Source organism: Sarcophilus harrisii, chromosome 5 (assembly GCF_902635505.1).
Source record: "Sarcophilus harrisii chromosome 5, mSarHar1.11, whole genome shotgun sequence".
Classification (NCBI taxonomy): domain Eukaryota; kingdom Metazoa; phylum Chordata; class Mammalia; order Dasyuromorphia; family Dasyuridae; genus Sarcophilus; species Sarcophilus harrisii.
In genome coordinates this window covers 86,807,925-86,827,015 of record NC_045430.1, presented here as the reverse complement: position 1 = coordinate 86,827,015, position 19,091 = coordinate 86,807,925, and positions in this window count along the sequence as shown.

Genomic DNA, 19,091 nt, shown 5'->3' with positions numbered 1-19,091 from the left:
AAAAATCAACCCAAATCAAAAACAAAACAAAACAAAACAAAAACAAAGTTAAATAGACAAGCTTTGAATGCTTTGTATTAAATACAGAAAAATGTATTTGAAAAATATTTGGAGGAGTTGTTGATGTTCTTATTTCATGATAATAAATATAGTGTCTTCTGTTAAGAAAGAATGGAATTCATTTCAGACCTGAGAAGAAGCTGACAGAATGCTTTACCAAAATTCACATGTCATTTTCTGTGATGACCGCATATTTTAAAATCAGCTGGAGTCAGGAATTCAGGTTAGGGGGAAATCGTCAAATCTTTATTCTTAGCAGAGATGAAGAAAGATCAAAGGAGGAAGGGAATCCGCAATAGCAATGTCAGCAGCTGAGTCAAAAAGCTAGCTAGACCAGAAGTCACAAGACCAGCAGCTACTAGAGTAGAATCCAGGCCCAATCTCCCCCAGGGCCTCTCTTCCTCTCTCTCTGACTCCACCCACCAAAATTGTCATTTCCTATACAACACATCAGGACTTGCACAGCAAGTGGGTGGGGGCCATACTTTATCCAAGCATGTATATTAATAGAGTATAGTCCAATTACTATTTAGCCTCATGTGCTTGGGACCTCAGTGCATCAACTCAAGCCTCAGCCCATTACAGTTTTCAAGCATCTGAACCAAGACTTTTGGATCTTATCTGATATTAATATTTTCCAGTTTAATGACATAATTGCTCTGTCATTCATTATATTAATAGTGCACAAACTTTGTTTTTCCTTTGATCCAGCTTGCATTTTCATTTTGTTGGTCAAATAGAAAACTTTTACATCTTCCTTCAGGCATTCTCTCTCACCTAACTTTATGGTTCAAGCCTAGGGTATATAGTTTTGTTTTTTTTTTAATCATGCTTTTTTGTTTTGTTTTGTTTGGTTTCATTCATTTCTTTTTTGTTTCCTTTCATTGGACAATGTGCCTGGTCTTCCAGTTTTCTACTGGAGGAACCAGCTAGATCTGGATGTAATATTGCAATGCTTTCCCACAAATCCACAATAATTTTCTTTAGTCACTTCTATCATGGTGGTATTTGACACCTGTTCTTATATTTCTTGATAGTGCTACCTTTTCTCTTATGGTTCTTATCACATCGATGTCTTTTGTGTTAACTGCTATCTATAAGTTCTGAACCATTTTTATACTTTCTGTTAAATGCTGTAGAGAAGGCAATGCATTCATAATCGCCACAATAGACAACAGATTGTGTAAATTAATTAGTTTCAACACATTTGGTCTGCTATTTGGATGTGTCATCAAATTAAAAAAAAAAAAACTTTAAAATTTCCAACTAATTGTTTCCATGTCTGTTTGAAAATCATTTGAACATCAGTCCTGTTTTTGCTATTGATTTGTTATTTGGTATGATTTATGAAGTTTGCATTAAATTAAACATTTGAAAGATCTTGGGGGTCTTCAGCTTTTCCCTCTTCACATTTTAGTTGCTGCACATTTTGTCTTTAATTTAGTCTAAACTAGTTTTAAAGATAAAATTATTTGTTATGACTATATAGCACTGGTTGACTTTACATTGTTGTATGATTTGTGGAAGAGTAACATTGACAAAAAGACAATATGAAATTCTTGATTATAACTGGTAAAACCTGTTTTCAATTTTGTTATGATGTAGATGTAGCATTTGAATGTAATGAAAGTGTTCAAATTTTCAGTGCATACTTGGTTGTTATAGTGGGTACACTCTTATCCATAACATCTTCATGGAGGTCTTTTCAGTTGGTGGGATATTGATATTTCTGATTCATTAGCGATTAGCTTGTCATCTTGTAATACCAGAAAACATAAAAGTACCACTTACTTTGTAGTCCTCCATGTTAATTATTTCAGGAAGATCAGTCTGCTTTCTGTGCTGCCCATTTTTTTCTTATGTTTGCAGGAGCCATTTTCTTCACACAGGCTGAGGTGCTATCACAATCAATTGGCTGATGTCATAAGACTCCTGCTAGTTCTTTGTAGCTACTGTAGTGATATGAGGGATCATAAAGTCCCTGTTATGCATCATATTAATTGCCATTCCCTTACTTGTTATTACTAACTCTTAAGACTGCGATGATGGGTTGGCTTTTGAGTAAGTCATCATCATCATCATCACCATCATTATTATATCAGAATATTAAGATGAGTTTTCATTTGTTTCTTTTTATCACCAGTCCCCAACTCTTGAACGTTTTATGTTGGCTCCTAGATTTCAGAGCATGGATTTTTAACATTTTAGTGTTGTGAGTCCCTTTAACATTTAACATTAAAAGTGTTCTATAGAACACTTCTTGGAATGTTTTCTTAATTTATAATTCAAGGAAATGATAAATTTTAGTTAGAGGTTAGTTAAAATAATGATGAAACTTTCTCATCCAAGTTTCACTTTTCCTCCTAAAACCTAGCTACAAACTTTTAGGAATCCATGGACCTCAGATTAAGAGCTCCTGTTTTAGAATATTTGTAGTCCATCATTGGGAGGCCACTAGGGGAAGTGTGTATACACACACACACACACACACACACACAGCTCTATAAACATATAAAGCCATACACATAGATGTATACATGGACCTAAAGACACACACAGACATGTGAACATTAATTTATATATAGATGTACAGAATGTACATACACATATGCATATATATATATAATTATATGTGGAGAGGAAAGAAGGAAGAATAGGAGGAAGGGAAAAAGGGAGGGAGGAAAAGAAGGAAGGAGAGAGGAAGGGAGAAAGGGAAAAAGAAGGAAGGAAGGAAGAAGGAAAGAAGGAAGAATAGGAGGGAGGGAGAAAGGGAAGGAAGAAGAGAAGGAAGGATAGAGGAAGGGAAGGAAGGAGGAAAAAAGAAAGATGGAAGGAAGAAAGGAAAGAAGAAAAGTGATGGAGGGAGGGAAGGAAGAAGAAAGAAAGAAAGAAAGAAAGAAAGAAAGAAAGAAAGAAAGAAAGAAAGAAAGAAAGAAAGAAAGAAAGAAAGAAAAAGATTTTAAGATTTCTGGCCTACAATCTGCACCTATTCTGGAGGTCATCTTTGAACACAGCCTGGGTGGAAGATTCTCCACTCCTGTGCGGCCCCCACAAGGCATCTCTTGCTTCATCAGGCACACATACAGTTGTCCCCTTTGGGGGCCAGGATTACTGGGAATACTAATGAATTCATTAGTGGGGCTGATGGATTACCATTCTGTCTCTCTGCTAAGGGTGCTTTGGGGAGAACAGATTGCCACTCCATAAATCTGCCTGTTGCCTCCCTCCTCTCTGCTCCGGAGACTAATGGTGTCCGGCTGCAGGCAGCGCTGTCTCTGGTCCCATTCACACCACCCAGCAGATGGTTCCAACAGGTTAGCTCAGAACCACACAAAGGCGATGGGGGCATAGAGGAGGGGAAAAAATGGCTCTCCAACTCATGCTATGGATCCAAACCAAAGGGGTGGGGGAAATAAATGCAAATAGCCTAAGGTCTTTTCTCAGAGAGCAGTTGGTTACAGCTAACACACCAACCCCCACGCTCTCCCTCACTGCCCTTGCCTCTTTCCTGTGTCTAATATTCTGAGCTCCCAGAACAGAGCAGCAGACTGGACAACTCTTCAGAGATTTGGTGAGGTTGGGACTGACACTGTCTGACAACCTGGCTTTTTCAGAGTTGGGCCTATGAACATACTCCTCTCCCTACAGTCTCCAATGTCACTCCCACCCCCACCCCTCTTCCACGTGCCATGAGCTAATCCTATTGTGTTTAGGCTGTTACATCTGTTGGAGCTAAGAAGGCTCAGCAGGCAGCCCCTTCCCCATCGATTGGGCTTTATCTCCGGGAGGGATAGTCCTGTATAGGTAGGATTCAATAGTAGTTTTCTTGGCAGAGATATTGGAGTGGTTTGCCATTTCTTTCTCCAGCTCATTTTACAGATGAAGAAGTAAGGCAAACAAGGTTAAGTGGCCTGTCTAAGGTCATGCAGCTAGTTAAATGTCTGAAACCAGATTTGAACACTGGAAGATAATTCCAGGCACTCTATTCATTGCACCACCTAGCTGCCCAGGATCAATAGACCTGAATTCCAATTCTGGATACCCTTGTCCCAAGTCTCTCTACACTTCAGTCCATATTACATGCCTCTGTGGTAGTAATTTTAATTAACTACATATTTCCCCTATTCAACCAAGTCTTCTAGCTTTCTGTTCTCTCTAGGATAAAATATGAAATCCACTTTTAAAATCCTGCACAACCTGGTCTCGTTCTTGATATCCTTAGTGGATAATATTTGCTCTCTCAATGCTTGGAAATCCATTCAAACCAGCTTTCTTTTTGTTCCTCATGCATGATCTTTTCTTCTCATTTCTGTTTCTTAGCATTGGCCACTTCCCCTGACACCCCTATCCCCATGCCTGGAATACAGTGCCTTCCTTAACTCTGCCTCAAAGAATCTTTCTCTTCCTTTAAAATGTAGCTTCATCCCCCCAACTTCTAGTGCTATTTCTCAGAAGCTGCCTTTCATTTGATGATTTGTTGCATTTATTTGAATTTATACTTATTAAACTTATATTTACATGCATTTTGCATTTTCTTTTTTAGAGTGTAAGATCAGGGAGAGCATTGTTTGGTTTCTTCTTTATAACTTCTATATACTCTATTCTTTATACTTCCACTGCCTAGTTTGGTGAATGGATATTTGTTGAAATAATGAAGAATGAAATAAGGAGAACCAAGAGAACATTGTATACAGCAACAGCAATATTGTTTTAAGAATAACTTTGAGTGAATAAGTTATTTTGTCTATTATGCAAATCCAGATTAGCAATAAAGGTCACATGAAGAAAGACACTATTTGCATCCAGAAAAAGAACTAATAAATAGAAATGTCAAAAAGAAATGCACACATATATGTGCATACATCTCTCCATCTATCTCTATCTACCTATCTACCCCTTTTGTGCCTAATGGTAGCCACCTCTAAGTCAGGGAAGTGGGAAAACAAAAAAGGGAATAAAAAGAAAAAAGAAATTTACATGATAACATTATTATATATTTAAAAGGAATAGCAAGTTGAACATAATAAATTTCCAGTTTCATATGTAATCACCCTTTTATTATACTATGTTTTGAAAATGCTTGTTTTATTCCATAAATTAAAAATGAAAAATAGTTGTTGATTAATTGATTAGAATGTCTTTTTTCAACTCATTTCACTTGAACATCATTTTCCTCATGCACAAACCTGGCTATAGATCTCAGTTTCACTACTAACTGTGACTGTAGTGACTCCATTTTTTTTCTGGATCTCAATTGTTTTCATCTATAAAATAAGGAAACTGAGACAAACTTCCCGTTCTAACATTGTGTTTTTAAGTTTCAGTTCTTTGAACTTGGAGAAAGTTACTAACCTTTATTAAATTTGGTTTTGTAAGAGATGGCAGAGACCTGGAGAAACATTTAATCTCAACTCCCCCGTTTACAGATGAGAAAACTGAGGCCCAGGAAAATGAAATGATTTGCCTAAGGTTACTGAGCTAGTTAGTGATTGAGCTGGGAATGGAAGCAAGATCTTTTGGTTCCTAGTCCATTGCTCTCTTTACTGTTTCATATTTCTTTGTGTATCTTGGTTCTCATTTCTTCCATCAATGAAATTTTTCCTTATGTCACTGTAGGATAAGCTATGTGCTGACTTGTTTGTGAAACTAAGAAAAATGATAATGAATATTAGAATGGAAATCTTGTGAGAAGTAGCAAAATGGAAGGAGAAGCTTGGGTTGGAGGCTATTCAATCTCTATGGAGTCAAGTTTTAAATGACATATCCTGAAACTGACTGAAGAAAGAATTATTGCTGTTTATGAGTGTTCACCACCAAGCAGATCTCAAACCCTATGGCTTAGGAGATAGAAAGAGACCAACCAAGGTCACATAACTGGTATCAGTGTTGAAATCAGAACTCAGGTCATCCTAACTTCTATCTGTAGAATTTTATCTTCTGTGTTATACTTACTTCCTAGTGGTGGCTTATTTGCAGCAAATGGGTCTTGTAGAACAATAATCTTATTCACTTATTCCCATTTTACAGATTATAAAACAGTTCTTTAGAGATAAAATGACTTACTTAAGGTCACATAGTTATTGCTTTAATCTTGATAATACTATCACCTTTTTCTAGATTTTCCTATTGTGATCACAAGGTGGCAGCCATTTAATGGTAAGGCATATACCGAATCCCGCCACCTTCCATTGGAAATGATTATTGAACCTCACAGCACACAACCTATGAACAAGATCTCTGAAACCTATATATTGTATATTTGAAATTCTTCAGAAAGCAGAGATCATGGTTTCCTATAGTATTTTTATCCAGGACAAACAAGTTTTCCTATCAGACAACACTTTCTTAACTCTAACCTTACTCATTCCTGCTTCAGTCCCTCATTTTCTCCTATTTAAAAATGATCACTCAATTCTCTTTATTTTGGTCATCAGTCAATTCTATTTATTTTGTACATTTCTGTAAGTTTATTCTGTCTCCAAATCTTATTTTTGCTTCCTCTTAAGAGAACTATAATCATCTTTTAATCGCAGGTAAAACACTGACCTTAATCATTTAATCAAAGCTGTCCCTTATACTTCGAGGAATAAGGAAAACAGCAAATTTAAAAGCTTCATACGACAAAGTACAATTATGTAGTATTATGATGAAATCACTATATATGGAAGCAAGAGTCCTGGGTTAAATTCTGGTCCTAGGACATTGGACATGTCCCTTCTGAATCTTAGCTTCCTCTTTTTATAAAATGGACAGAATAGAGTGTTTGCCTTATGCAGCTACTGTAAGTGGTTTATTTTATGTAAATGTGACCATGACTTAAAATTTCATTTTCCATAGTCTTCACTAATTGATATGGTTGGGGAAATAATTGCATAGACATATTTAGCTCTTTTAGGTTTACAAAGTCTTTTTATTTACATTAATTTACTTGATCCTCCCAATAACTTTTTGAACAAGACACTAGTACAGTTATTATTCAAACTGCTTTAAACAGTTGAAGAAAACTTGAGGAAAAAAGTACAGAGGGGTTAAGTCATTTGCCTAAAATCCCTGGCATTATCTCTTCTCTACATGGAAAGTTTCTTTGGACATTGATCAGCTCTGCTTATCCTCAGAATGTTCATGGATCTTCATCACCACATTTCTCTTCCCTGTTTTTGCCAGTGGACCCCAGGGAAGAAAGCCTTTACTCTGTTCCTGCCCTCCCTTTCTCCCCTGAAAGGCCAGCAGAGACCTGTCGGGAGGAGCTAGTGGAGGGGAGGGGACAGAAAGGAAGGCTTCTCAGCCAGTGTTCTTGGTAAGAGGAGGAGTCAGCCAGCCAGCAGGCAGGACCATCACCCTAGGCTGGGAGGAGGGGGTTGGGGGTGGGGGAAAGGGAGGGGTGAAAGTAATCAAAACTGCAGCCACTCTGAGCAGCTGACCAGAGAAGAGGAGCTGCCCAGAGGCAGTGGTCCTGAAATTCCATGCTGAGGAGCTAACCAAGGCAGCAAGGTTCTGAAACCCAACCAGTCCACTAGCACGGACAGAGGCCAGATCTCAGGCAAAAGGGATTGTGGAACGAGACCAAGACCTGGGAGAAGGAAACAGCGGAACCAGACCAGGGCTGAGGGTACAATCAGGGAAAGAGGGTGGCTCCCTAAGACACAGGAGCAGAGGGTTGATATGGAGAGCAGAAGCCAATTGATGTAACCACGGACAGGATGCTTAGAGAAACTTGGATCCTGTGACTGCTCAAGGGACCAAGTGACCTGCCAGGAGCTGCCAGGCTGCCATTTGCAGACAGAGGTGAGGTGAGACCTAGGGAAGTTCAAACCCTCCCCCTGCCCACCAGAGACTTAGGGGACCTGTGCAGAGCTAAGAGAGAAGTTGGGAGTAAGGGTTGTGTCCTATGAACCAGCCAGGTGGCACAGAGAATAGAGCTTGGAGTCAGAAAGATGAATTCAAATCCAGCCTTAGACACTTACTAATTGGGTGACCCTGACCATTTTCTTAAGCTCTGTTTGCCGCTATTAATTCATCTATAAAATGGGACTAGTAATATCATCTATCATCTAAGGTTGTTGTGAAGATCAAATGAGACAACATTTGTGAAGCGCCTAGCATAGTACCTGGTCCATTATACATAATTAATAACTGCTTCCTTCCTTCTTTCAATCCTTCCTTCCTTTCTTCTTTTCTTCTTTCCACCCTCATGTTAAGTAAAGAAGGCAGAGGAGGGAAGGTGGTGACCAACCTGGATCTTCATGACAATGTTAGGGACAAAAAGGGATTTTGGAGATCATCCAATCAAAGGTGCTCATTTTGCAGAGGAGGAAACTGAGGCCAGGGGAAGGAAAGGGACTTGGCTAAGATCATAGAGGCAGTAAGTGACAGAGCAGGTATCATAACTTTTAATTCCAAGTCTTTTAATTCCAAGTTTGAGACTCTCCCCCGCCCCATTCTACAGTTGCCTCAATTATCTAGGATTCCAAGGGTGGGATGTGATGGGGGTAGAATAGAGTCAGTTTTTCATCTCATAGTCAAAAGTCCCTAGTAAACTTTCTTTCCTTGTATTCCTTAAATATCTTTTCTTCACAGTGTGCTTACATATATAATTGTACAACCTCATAGAATCTACAGGAAGCAGACGAGGCTAGGACTCAATTCTGTGCGATAGTGGGAAAAACACTAGATTTATAGACAGAATACTTGGATTAAAATCTCGACTCTTCCCACTTAGAGGAGATATAGCCTCCTCTTAAATGCTCCACTTATTTAAGGTTCTTTCCTATCTTTCATTAAAATGGGAATAATAATATTTTCACTTTCTACTTTACAAGAATGTTGTGAAGATGAAATGACTATATATAGAAAGTGATTTGTGAACCTGAAAGTGGTATGTAAGTGTGAGGTATTATTATTTCACACCTTGAAAAGCTAAGTCCAGGAGGGTCATGGACATTTTATAAAGTACAACTGGAAAATCAATAGCAGAGATGAGCAACCTAGACCCCTTTTTCAGGACTTTCCTCTGACTATATTTTTCCTATGAATAAATGTTCACATACTTATAGGACTAAAAAAAGATGTGTTTGTGGGGTGGAGGAGAGAGAAAGGATTTAGAGAACAGAAAGTTCTGATTCTGTCTCTGTTTTTACAAATATAGTCTTTTGACTATATTTTCTTGGGAATGGGGTATTCCACTTGTAAGCTGTTCAGAAAGTGAGATATGAGAGGGGAAATGGACAACCTCAGATATTTCACTTGCATCACTGTTATTATCCCACTCCCATCACCAAAACCAAGAAATAATCTCCAGCATTTCCAGGTTTAGTGATAGTATATCATCTTTATTAAAGTCCCTTTCAGGATTGGAAAGACAATTGGGGATCCTGAAAAAGACATTTCCCTTGGGGGTAAAAACCACAATATTTTCAAAACTTTGATGGTATGAAAAATAAAGGAAGGCCCAGTGGAATTGAAATGTGTGTGTGTGTGTGTGTGTGTGTGTGTGTGTGTGTGTGTGTTTGTGTATGTATGTGCGTGTGTTGTTTATGGAAGGTTATGGGATGAGAATGAAATCAAAATAAACACCATATAGAATCATTGAATCTTAAAGCAAGAAGAACACCCAATTTGGAGTAAGAAGTTCTGGTTTAAAATATAGACTCTTCTACTAACGTTGATAATCATATTTGTGTAAACAAATTTATAGGATGATAAACTTTAAATATAGATAAATTTTAAAAACTTTAAATATAGGTAAGTTATGTTCATCTTCCTTCTCCTCATCCCTGTTATCATCATTCTTATCATCACTATCATCATCTCCATCTAGTCCAACTGCTTGACTTGCTTGAGGTATTGCAGATCTTTAGACAATATAATGCATCCAGTAACACTTTTGGCTCCTCATTTTTTTTTTTTTATTTGTTATCCCCATAGTAAGTGATTTTGATTCTCATACTGGCCTATGGATTGATTGCATGACTCTAAGTCATTTAAATTCTCTGAGATCTGCTTTTTCAGTGGAGAAAATGAACTAACTTAATGGTTAGAATCTAAGAATGAGACAGTGAACAGATGTGTGAAAGTTGATTCTGCTCACTCACAACAGAAGCCACACATTTCCCTTTGCCAATCTTCTTCCCCTCTCCAATCATAATTAATGAAAATCATGCCTTGGGGCTTAGTGGCCCACTTAGCATCTAGATCGCTGACCAAATCAGCTTTTGACATTTCCTTTCTGTGATTTTGACAATGTTTGAAATCTTAAATTACTAAGTGAAAAATTCATTGCTATTTAAAATTTCCTTTCTCTTTCTTTCTGTGGTAGAAAGATAAAAATGAGGCAATAACTTTGTGTTTTATAGAAAAACTGTACTGGACTTAGAGTCAGCTAGGTGGTACAGTGTACAGAGCTCTAAGTTTGGAGTCAGATGACTTGAATTGTGGTCTTAGATGCTTACTAGCTGGGTGGTCCTGAGTAAGTCACCTACCCCCTCTTTGTCTCAATTTATTCATCTGTAAAATGAGCGTAATAATAATATCTACTTCCCATAGTTATTGTGAGGACCAAATGGGGTCCTCATAAATTTCATTTTGCACAATGCTTAGCTCATACAAGTGCTATGTAAATGCTATAATTTAGGAGACCTGACTGAATTCTGACTTGTGTTTACTAAAGTGGATATGTATGTATATATACCCATATATTTATATATGTACATGAAATCATAAATATGCACACACATCTGCGCATGGATACGTATATAGACATGTGTGTACATATATGCATGCAAGAGTACATATATGCATATATGCACATGAGCATAAAATATGTATATATAAATACATATAGGTTGTGCCTATATACATGTGCATGTGTGCACAATACATATGCACAATGAATATATATACACTCAAATTTATATACCTATAATTAGATGGAGATATATTTAGCTCAAAGGTTAGAGTAGGAGTAATGGCTGGAAATTGCAGAGTACAATTTCAGCTTGATGTAAGAAAACTTCCTAATAACTAGAGTTGTCCAAAACCGCACCAGAAAAAAAAGGGTTCCCTATTCATGGGGGTATTTGAGCAGAAGGCGGGTTGGGCCTTTTAATCTTGGATTACATAGAGAGGATTGCTTTTCAGGCCCAGGTTTGGATGAGGTGACTTCTGAGGTCCCTTCTTACTCTGTGCCTATGATTCCATAATAATAAGTCAAAGGCACATAGTGATTTAAAGTTTATAAAATACTTTCCTTAGAACTACTCTGTGAGGTAGGTGAACTCAAGAAATGGAGTGACTTGTTCATGGTCATACAACTAATAAAACTGAAGAAAATATTCAAACCCAGGTGTCTTCCAAGTTCAGCATAATATTCAGAGTGGGTGACTAAGGGTCCCATTGTAGAGAGTATTAGTTCCAGTTCTAGGGGCAATATTTTAGGAAAGACAGTGAAAAGTTGGAGCATATCCAGAGGAAAGTGACCCATCTGATGAGGAGCATGAAATCATGGGAAGATCAGAGGGAAACATGGTGCTTGTCTTCCAATATTTAAAGGGTTACCATATGGAACTGAGATTAGTTTTGTTTGATTTGTCTCCAGAGGACAGACAGAGAATCAAAGGCTATTAAGATATGATGAAAATATACAACAGTGAGTTTAAAAGTCTCTTGAACAAATACAGCTATCCAAAAGTGGGATGAGCTTACTTGGAAGTCAGTGAGTCCCCATTATTGGGGAAGTCTTCAAGAAAAGATTAGTTGTATATTTTCAGGCATTTCAGAAAGGATTCATAATTTGGGCATGGGATAGATTCTGAATTCTGAATTTAGTTTTATTAGGGTGTGCATATATATGTATATATATATATATTACATATGTGTGTATGTATATATATATATATATTACATATGTGTGTATGTGTATAGAATCATTTCTGACCATATGATTCTATATTATTTTCTGAGTGTGGTTATGTTCTGTCTTGATGCCCAAGTCCCTTTGTGTAATGGATTAGATGTGGTCTTAGGTATGTGGGTGGGGGAAGGTGGGGGAAATTAAGGTGATGCAGGAGAAATATCTGAAGTCATTCCTAGCGGGATCACTATCTGTTTGACCTTGGGGAAACCAATTAGCTTCTTTAGATGGTATCTTCCTTGGGTAATACAAGGGCATGGGACTAGTTAATCTCTAAGATCCCTTCCAGCTCTAAATCCTATGAATTTTTGATTTCCAATATATGCTGACCTAAGAAGGACCTGTTCCCCTTACACTAGACCCACCCCAAAGCTAATAAGGCTTCTGTCATTCAAGATCAAATCCAGGCTCTAAAACTTGCTAGGTTTCCCTTAATTTCTTTCTCAGTCAAATGTAGAAAATGACTTACTCTGCTTTGCTTTAGAGATTGAGTGAAAAGTGCTTAGTAAACCTTAGGGAGTTATATCTATTCAAGTTCGTAATAATTAGAATTTTCATATGATGACTTGCACAGAGTAGGAACTTTTAAGTGTTTGTTAAATTAAATTCCTTCTTCAGGTATTCTATGAAGAGCTTTATACCCCCAAAATGTGAAATGTCATATCCTGTCTCCAATAATTTGCACAAACTGTCCTTCATGCTTGGAATACAGTCCCCTCTTCATCTGTTTTCTAAAATCCTTATTTTCCTAAAAATCTCTACTCTACTATCTCTTCTGAAAATATGCCTGTATCTCCCCTCACTTTTAAGGCTTTTCCCTCTCTTTGAATTTCCTTGTCTTTTCTTATTTATGTACATGGCATATCCCTCAGTAATATATACATTTCATGAAGACAGTAACTGTTTTGTTATATTCACCTAACAAAGTACTTACAGGTGAGTAGCATTGATCTTGGATTCAGGAAGAATTGAATTCAAACCAGTTTCAAACACAAACTTTGTAATCCCAGAAAAAAAAAATCATTGTCTGCCTCACTTTCCTCGATTGTAAAATGGGAATAATAATAACCTCTCAGCGTAGTTGCCAGGATCAAATGATATAATATCTATAAAGAACTTAGCACAGTGCCTGTAACATAGTAGATGCTTAGTAAATGTTTGTTTCCTTTCTTCTTTCCTGTACCTTTGATTTCATTGATATCAGAAACCCCCTAATGATGAATCTCCTTCTTCTAATGTAAGTCATTACATTCTTAGCAATTTATAGTCTTAGAGAATTACTAAATCATATATAGGTTAAGTGATTTGCTTGGGGTCACACAGCTATAACATATCAGGGGCAGGAACTCTGAACTTCTTCACTCCAAGGCAAATTCTTTTCTGTCTCTCAATCTTGGCCATTATAACTACTTGATCAAAGTTTGTTAATTGAATTGAACTGAAGTGGTTTAGGGCCACATGAGAAAAAATTTTCAATTGAATTCAATTAAATATTTGCTGAATACCTACTGGATATTGGGTACTGGCTATCAGCACAAGGTGCTGAGATAAAAATAGTTTTAGTCCTCAAGGAACTTAGAGGTTAAAGGGAGAAAACAATATACATATAAAAAGCTGAAAAGCAAAAGGAATCGGGGTGGGGTACCTGGGCATATCCTATCTCTAAGGGTGTGAATTTCCTTGATGCAAAATGAAGGATTACTAGTAAAGTTCTGAACCCTCTGTAAATGAAGGCTTTGGGAGGAGTTTATTGCTCTGCTCTCCAGTCCTACAATTAGAAGGGAGAGTTCAGAAAGTGTTGACTATCAGGCTAGCCATTAGCTTGGGAATGGTGATTCTGGGTTTCCATGGATGGCTGGGTGAAGATCTTTGACATAATACTGGAAAGGATAGCTAAGAACAGGAAGTCTGTGGGTCATTGCTCCTTCTCTTCTCACAGCCCATGCTACAGCTTCTTCTAGAATGGAATGAAATGCAAGAACAATCAATCACAGTGGCAACTTCCATTTCTATAACATTTCCACCTTCACATAATATTTTCTCCATGTTGTTGATTCCATGAGATGATAGTCCGATTCTTTATCCCTGGTTTATAGATTCATAACAGAAGCTTCAAAAATTTAAATGACTTCTTATGTAACTAGTATCAGAACTAGTACAGACTTTTCTGATTCCAGAGTTTAGCATTTAGTAGGCATTTTGTAAGTGCTAACTATTATTATTATTTCAGCATTTTTCCCACTAAATATGTCATTCAATAAATATTTAAGTGCCTCCTATGTGCCAGGCATTGTGAGATGTGCTGGGGAAGGTACCAATTAATGCTAGTAATGAGCATGTGGTCATATGCATTTGAATCTGTATTATTTGAAGTTATAATTATGTACATGAAAATTCATAATGGTTCTTACCAAAAATGCCTTAATGCTTCCAGCTCATGTAAATATGAATTTGAATAACGTGCCCATTTCATAGAATTCATTATTCACACTAATAAGTATTATGAAAATCAAAGCAAAGACATTCCTCAACCTTGAGGAATACCAGTAGCTAGAGAAAAGAGATACTGGTTTTTGTTTAAGAACTTCCTCCTCTAACTTTCCTTTATCCTGGATCAGGACCCTTTTTCACAAAATGGCCATGAGTAAAGATTGTAAGAGGGAAAGCTTGGAATGAAATCAGTTTCTTTTTTGGAGGATGGGGGGGATGGGGAGAAAAAATGGGAAAAAGAGAAAAGGCAACAGAAGAGCTTTGGGCTTTTTTCCCCTCTATAGAACCCTTCAGGTAAATCAGTGGGTAAATCGAAGACCTTCTCCATGGAATACTGTATGGAAATGGAAAGTCTAAAATAACTACTGACAAAAGAAGAGAGATCAATATGCCCAAGTAGAAAAATGAAAGAGCTATTTGGGTTAATGTAGTAGAATAGTAGGAATTATATATTCCCTAATATATATGTCAGAAATATAATATCAGTAAAGGTATTCTTAAAGATTAAACCACTAGCTTTTGATAGATTCAGACCAATATAAACCAAGGTCAGGATCTCTCCAATTGTTGGGATGAGTATAAATACATATATACATACATGTTACCCAGGAATGTACCAGCATGGAGATCATAGAATGTTTGAGTTGGAAAGGATTTAGAGGCCATGTAATTTATTAAGAAAGAAACTAATGCCACAGGAAATAAATCTCTTTACAGGCTGCTCACATATTTAAGCTGTATGTGGAATTCGTCTGTAATCCTTGTTTCAAAGGATGTTGAGGCTTGTGGGCCATATCAATTGAGTTCTAAGCTGCAGAAGAGCCAAAGCCAAATGGATGCCCCAAATAAGTCTGGCACCAATAGAATCAGCTCTCTAGAGTGGAGACTGCACAGGGAGGTTAAAAAATGAGTGCAAGTTGGGAAAATGGGAGAAAAGTCAAAGTTTGCAGATGGATCAGACAGTGAGTGGCTGCTAGACTTCTACTCCAGGTGAGGTGAGGAGACCCAGTCTCAAGACAAACAAATTTTTAAAAACCATCCTAATGGAAAGGAATTTAGAAGTCATCTAGTCTTTTCTTCTTATTTTATAGATGAGGACACAGATTAAAGGACTTGCCCCCATTAATAGGCAGTGACAGAAATGGGGTCTAAACAACATCTGTCTGATTATATGATCAGCAATGGTGTCTCAGTTTTAACATGTTTGTTCAAAGTCACCCAACTACTTAGTGAGTCTACTGATTCTTAGATCATTGCTCTTCACATCATACCAGGGTTTTTAACTTGAGTCTTAAATTATATATTTGATTGCTTTTTCAATATAATTGGTTTCCTTTGTAATCTTATGTATTTTATCTTATGCATTTAAAAATATGATTCTGTGAAGGGGTCCAGAGGCATTATGAGACTGACGCCAAAAGGGTCCAGGACACACACACACAAAGTTAAGAATCTTTGTTGTAAACCATGAATGCTACCTTCCTTTAGGAAGTGTTACAAGCAAAAAACAAAACAAAAAACAAAACCAACAAAAAACTCAACCCCCCAAATTACAAATAGCCCAACGATGGTTTTCTTAGTATGGAAGAGGAGAAAGAAGACGATGAGGATGAAGAGAAGAAGGAGAAGAAGAAGGAGAAGAAGAAGAAGAAGGAGGAGGAGGAGGAGAAGAAGAAGGAGAAGAAGAAGAAGAAGAAGAAGAAGAAGAAGAAGAAGAAGAAGAAGAAGAAGAAGAAGAAGAAGAAGAAGAAGAAGTAGAAGAAAGGTGGTGGTGGTGGTGGTTATGGTGGTGAAGAAAAAGAAGAAGAAAAAAGAGGAAAAGGAAGAGAAGGAGAAGTTGATGGTGATAGTGATGAAGAAAAAGAAGAAAAGAAAAAGAAAGAAGAGGAGGAGGAATATTTATGTAACACTTTAAGATTTGTAAAGTGCTTTATTTATATCTCATAAAAATAGGTGGTATTATTATTCCCATTTCATTAAAAAGAAAAAAACTGAGGCTGGAAAGAGTTGTGACCTTCCTAGAGTCACACAACTGTTAAGTGCCTGAGATTAGATTTGAACTCACTTCTTCCAGACTCCAACATTTTTCCTCCTCCTCTTCCTCCTCTTCCTCCCTCTCCCTTCCTCCTCCCCTTCCTCTTCTTTCTCCTCCTCCTTCTCCTCCTCCTCCTCCTTCTCCTCCTTCTTTTTCTTCTTCTTCTTCCTCCTCCTTCTCCCTCTTTCTCCTCCTTCTTCCTCTTCCTCCTTCTTTCAAAAGGGAACTACTGAGGATTTTTATTTTTTGTTAAGAAATAATGTTGTCAAACCCCTGTATTAGGAAAATTATTTTGGCAGCTGAAAGATAGATTAAAATGGTGAGGAGATTAAAAATATGGACAGTACTTAGAATAGAGACAAAGTTAGAGAAAATCCAGGTGAAACATTACAAAAATGTGAACTTCTTCTGTAGGTTGGAAAGCAATCTCTTTTGATTAGGAGAGGAATAGGGTCTCTATTCTGGTGGCCTGATCCCTTTGAGATGATTTCTGAAGCTATTTGGGGTTGAGGGGCCCAGAATGCATAGCACTAAGAAAAAATAGTACTTTATAGTACCCATATGTTACTAAGCACTGAGCCTGGAGTCAGGAAATCCTGAGTTCAAATCCAGATTTAGACATTTCCTAGCTGTGTGACCTTGAGCAAATCATTTAATTTCTCTTTGCCTAACCAAAGAATCTCCTGGATCCACCAAAGAAGAAAATGTTTACCCACTGGGAGAAGAGGAAGAGTCATGTAGAATTGGGTGTGGTTCAAGACAGAAGAAAGAATGCGTTACTAAGCTACTATTGGCTTCTTGCCTAGACTGTTGGAAGAGAGTCTACCTGTAGGACCAAAAGTTTTTCCTTTTTCATATCTTCTACCCACTTCTCTTTGGCACAAGTCAGATGAACTTCTAGCTATGCCCAAGGATCATCTTAGAGAAAGATTATAGTCACAGCTCGTGTAAAGACTGTTTCTAAATATATCTAGAAAATAAAGTTAGTCAGTAAATATTTATTAAAGGTTTACAATATGCCAGGCACTGTACTAAATGTTAGAAATGCAAATATAAGCTGAAAGAAAGACTTGCTTCAAAGTGCTTATATTCTAAAGAGGAAAGAATGCCACATTCCTGCTCAGTGCATGGCTAGGGTGCTGGTGTCAGACTTGGGTAGGAAGATAGGGAGAAAAGAAAAGTAACTCAGGCATGAAGTAATAGGGGTGGGGGGAACGGGGGGGACAAAACCTAAGGAAGGGGAAGGCCTTATCTTCCCCTCTTGGTATCTTTGTGAGGTCTTCAGGGAGGAGGATGAATTAGAGAAGGCAAAAGAGGAAGCAGCAATGTAAAAAAAGATTAAAAAAACCCCAAAAAACAAGGAATAATGACCACAAAGAAGGAACTAAACCTGTCCTCTGAAGGGGATATCTGGGACCACTGACCCAGGTCTCCCTTTCTGTATCTTTACTAGTCAAGGCTTCTTTTAATCTTTCCCAGTATCTGTGATTAGGGGTAGCATGGATTTTCTTGCCATACTAATTCCTCTTTGGTTCCAGAGAAGACCTTGGCTTTTTGAGAGGTCTGTATTACTTTAACAAAAAGTTAATTAGGGCCTTTACCTTCCCCCTGGATATCTTCTGGAGTTAACAATGTAGCTCAGCAAACCAGCTCCATCATCCATATTAAACATGGGATTTTCGACTTGAACTGGGCAGCTAGTTGATCAATAGGTTCCAACATGTGCTTTCAATAAAGCTGCTTACCTAGGAACTCTTATTAAATGAGTAAGTCAAGCTGACATGATTTCCGTGCTGATTAACATGAAACCTAGGCTGTTTTTGCAGCTCGGCGATATTAATTATTCATAGGAGGTAAATGAGGTTACAGGGAGAAAAAAAGCTCTGATTACCAGGTAAATATGGTGTGTGTGTGTGTGTGTGTGTGTGTGTGTGTGTGTGTGTGTATGTGTTTTAAGGGAAGCAAAACTGCTAAAGTCCCAGCAGTCCCCTAGTTTTACATTCAATGATGAAGAAACTTATGTGTTCTCTTAAAACCAGAAAAGAAGGGGATGGGAAAGGAAGGAGAAAGAGAAGGTGATTTCCTGAATTGTTAGCCCAATTATCTTCTCACAGAACCATCCTGAGTGAGACTCCTCAGAACTCTTTGTTTGGAAGAACATACTTCTATAATTCCCGCATTGAGCTCCAAAATAAATTAGGTTCCTCTAGGTCAAACAGAAAAATGCAGCTCAAGTCACTGAGGTTTTTTGGTTAGTTTCATAACTGGTTTACAACTTATTGCTTACACAAGCTAAAGAATTATAATTTCTGTTGGACCAGTGGTTAAGAGGTGAAGCTGCTTACTTCTTGAGTACCTTCTGGTCAAGTGAGCAAAGATGCTTATGAATGAAGAATAATGTGAGCTGATTTTGAGATCATGAAGAATTGGGTTCAAATTCTGCCTTTGACTCATAAGCCTCTATGTGACCTTGGGCTGTATGACACTTCACCTTGAAGATTCTAATCAATTCTCTATAAATCTAAATTACAGAGGAGATGCTGACCTGTGTTAGTAAAGTTTCCTCACTTGGAAGTTCCTGTACCATTAAAATGTCAG